Source organism: Lactuca serriola, chromosome 1 (genome assembly GCF_051521515.1).
Source record: "Lactuca serriola cultivar US96UC23 chromosome 1, Lser_US96UC23_V15, whole genome shotgun sequence".
Taxonomy (NCBI): domain Eukaryota; kingdom Viridiplantae; phylum Streptophyta; class Magnoliopsida; order Asterales; family Asteraceae; genus Lactuca; species Lactuca serriola.
Window position 1 is genome coordinate 150988437 of NC_136408.1, and position 4081 is coordinate 150992517.

The 4081-nt window shown below is 41.8% G+C and overlaps 1 non-coding gene across 1 annotated transcript; it reads right to left on the bottom strand.

Annotated features, from left to right (window-relative positions):
- Nucleotides 1–1411: 1411 nt before the first annotated feature.
- LOC145080772 (small nucleolar RNA R71) lies at nt 1412–1518 on the bottom strand. The gene has a single exon (XR_013695357.1). It is a non-coding gene; the product is annotated as a small nucleolar RNA R71 (small nucleolar RNA).
- Nucleotides 1519–4081: the final 2563 nt, after the last annotated feature.

The following is a 4081-nucleotide window of genomic DNA, read 5'->3' on the forward strand; positions in this document are numbered from 1 at the left end:
AAACACTTGATCACCACTTGAATTAATTAATTGTCTAAGGGTTAGGAGTAATTAACATGAACCTAACCACTATAGTTGGTAGCCAATAGCAATTAATCTATCATAAATTCAAAATAACCATAGGAGTGAATTGGTTGAACCTAAAACGGAAACATCTTTATCAAATTTGGTGAATTAGTTGTTTTCTTTAGTTACTTAGTTAATTAAGTGTTTTTGTGGCGTGTTTAAGTTTCTAGTCTTGCAAAACTAGAGAAAAAACCTTTTACTTTTATTATTTGTTTAGTTAAAATTAGTCATTAGTTTAATTTTCCGTTCCCGAAGTTCGACACCCTACTTATCCAACTATACCACTAAAAGACAGGTTCACTGCCTTTGTGTGCTAAATTTATTAATAAAAAGTAGGAATAAAACAAATGCATTCAACACACATCAAGTTTTTGGCGCCGTTGCCAGGGAATGGTTTTAAATATTTAATCTAATCCCTAATTTTTTCGATCCTTTGTGTGAGTTTACTGGCACAAAGTTAATTTATTGCAATTTAGTAGTTAGTAATTAGGTTTTAGCATCTGTTTTAGTTTTAATATTCAGTTTAGAATTTCTTCAAAATTACACTGATACTCGCCGAGTGCAGTCGCACCTACTCGGCGAGTACAAGTGAATTTTACATTTAATTTTTGTTTTTTTTGTTGCATTTTTTTTTGTTCTTTTTACTTTTTTATCTTGTTTATTTCAGGACTTTCATGACCAGAGGATCAAACACCCCGCTGGTACCCCCGTTTGAAGATCCCGAATCCGCATTGAAAAGGAACAAAGGAAAGGACGTGGAGAGCTCGAGTACACCTAAGAAGTCACCTTTGTCTAACTTGAAGACTGTTTTTGGGAAGAAAAAGAGTAGCAAATCAGGAGCATCCAGCGCCTCTTTAGTAATCGACAAACCAGTTAAGGAAGATATCGAGTACGAGACCGAGGAAGAAGAAGAGCCTACATACAAGCACGAATCCGATTTCGAGGAAGAATTAGCTATCACTATGGCTAACATTGATGAAATCCCCATGGGGGAATGGAAGAAGAGGATGCGCGACGACACTGGCCCGGGACTTGTGCAACCCGCAATTCCCGTGACTGCTACTTTCGAGCTCAAGGGTCATATCCTAGCTTTACTTAAAGAAATACCTTTCTATGGAAAAGACTACGAAGATGCCTACAAGCATTTGGATGAAGTCAAAGATGTGGCTGATTACTTCAATGTTCCAAATGTGCCTCGTAAGACTCAGCTACTTCGCATGCTTCCAGTGACATTCAAAGGTGCTGCAAAAGACTGGCTCAAATCACTCCCCCCGGATCAGTCACCACATGGGCCAAGATGAAGGAAGAATTCATTGATCACTTTTGCCCACCTACCAAGATAGCCAAGTTGAAGAAGGCCATTGCTAACTTTGAACAACAAGCTGGAGAGTCGCTATATGAAACTTGGGAGAGGTATAAAAGTTTGCTAAGAAATTGCCTACACCATGACCTCAATAGCCAGCAAGAAGTCTCCATCTTCTATGATGGAGTCAATGTCACAACCAGGCAGTTACTAGACTCGCAAGGCCAGCTTACAAAGAAGCCGCCCCCAGTGATCAAGGAATTGATTGATGAATTCTCTAAACACTCTAGAGAATACCACAACCCTAGACATGATGTTACTAGGGGAGCCACATATGCAGCTACTGAAGACTTATTTGCGGTCATGGCTATGCTAAAAACCATGGATAGGAGGATGGAAAAAATGGACCAAACGATCCATGCTATTCGGGTGGGTTGTGAAAACTGCAATGGGCCTCACCTCACTAGAGACTATGACTTGGATGAAAACGGCAATAAGAAGGTGCAAGTTTGTTACTCAAGTGGAGACTGATATGATGAAGACTGGCACAAACAAAAGAAAGAGTGGCTCCCTTATGAAGAGTACAAGAAGTCCAAGGAGGAAAAGTTTAGGCAAAAAGGGAAAGGTTTCTACCAAAAGGAGGAGCCGGTACAAGAAAGAAAGCCAAGCTTGGAAGAAATGCTCACCAAATTTGTAGTTGCTTCAGAAAAAAGACATAGTGATCATGATGCTGCCATTCAAGAAACAAGGACCATGCTAAGGAACCAGTAAGCATCTATCCACAATATAGAAACATAGCTTGGGCAACTTGCTCAACAAATCAACCAAAGGTCACCGGGCGAACTTCCTAGAAAAACTGAAAATAACCCACGAGGCGCGCACATAAACATAGTCACAACAAGAAGTGGGAAAATAATCACTCCCCTGGCACCTATTCAGACTGAAGCATCCAAGGAATCATAGAAGGAGGAGGCAGAAAATCAAGCAGTAAAGCAAAATCTTCAATCTGACAGCTCTACTCACCGAGTACCACTTATGAACTCGGCGAGTTCTCCACCAAATCCGAAAGATCAGATCCCTAAAAAGTTGTACCGGCCTCCAATGCCATACCCAGCCCGAGCTAAGAAGGAGAAGCAGGAAGAGGAGTATCAGAAGTTTCTAGATCATATCAAGGCTCTTCAAATCAACATACCCTTCATTGAAGCCGTCATGCAAATGCCCAAATATGCAAAGTTCCTTAATGAACTCCTCACTAATAGAAGGAAGATGGAAGAAGTAAAGAAGGTAGTCCTTAATGAAAACTGCTTAGCTGCTATGCTGAATAAGCTACCAAAGAAGAAGGGTGACCCGGGGAGTTTGACTTTACCTTGCCAATTTGGCAACTTGGCTACCATTCATGCCTTAGCTGATTCGGGAGCAAGTGTGAACCTAATGCCATATTCATTCTTCAAGAAGCTGGATCTCCCGGAACCAAGGCCAATTCGCATGGGAATTCACTTGGCAAACAAGACGGTCACTTTCCCAAGAGGCATATGCGAAGACTTACTAGTCAAGGTGGACAAATTCGTCTTTCCCGCTGATTTCATCATTCTAGACATGGAGGCGGATCCACAAGTTCCAATCATCCTTGGAAGACCCTTTCTCAACACGGAAAGTGCTATAGTAGATATGAGGGACTTGAAGCTCACCTTGCGGGTAGGAGAAGATTCAGTCATGTTTGGGGTAGATCTAGCTATGAAGTATGTAAGGAACAGTGATGACACGACATTCTCAATTGATATGCTTAATGAATTATTAGAGGAATGCATAAGCGAAGATTCCAGTAAGTTCACAGCTTATGATGAAGAATTTGATCCAGAAAAAGACTTAATGGAGATTGAAAGGCTGCTGGAAGAAGCTGAGTTTGAAGAATTGGTGAAGCAAGCTGACAGCTCTACTCGCCGAGTAGGGCCGATATACTCGCCGAGTTCCTCCTTAGAAAAGGCAGAATTCGTGAATGCAGCCACAAACTCGCCGAGTACCCTACCTGCACTCAGCGAGTCCAACAGTCAGAACCAAAAATCTCAGCTCAAAACTTTACCAGAACATTTGGAGTATGCTTTCCTTGAAGAGGGCAATCAAAAGCCAGTAATCATAGCCTCTGACTTGTCCAAATCTGAAAAAGAAGAGCTAGTGCAAGTGTTGAAGAAGCAGAAGCGGGCCATAGCATGGAGCATCACCGACATCAAGGGAATAAGCCCATCTTATTGCTCCCACAAGATCAATCTGGAAGAAGGAGCAAAGCCGGTTGTACAACACCAAAGAAGGTTAAAACCGAATATGCAAGAAGTAGTCAAGAAGGAAGTGGTTAAACTCTTAGATGCGGGAATTATCTATTCCATTTCCGACAGTTTGTGGGTGAGTCCGGTCCAAGTGGTGCCCAAGAAAGGAAGGATGACGGTCATAACCAACAAAAAGAACGAGCTAATTCCGACACGAACGGTAACCGGTTGGAGAGTGTGCATCGATTATCGAAAGCTAAACGATGCCACTCGTAAAGACCATTTTCCCTTACCTTTTATTGACCAAATGTTAGAAAGACTATCGGGCCATAGTTACTATTGCTTTCTAGACGGATTCTCGGGTTATTTCCAAATACCCATAGACCCAATGGACCAAGAAAAGACCATATTTACTTGCCCGAGTGGGACTTTTGCTTATAGGCGCATGCCC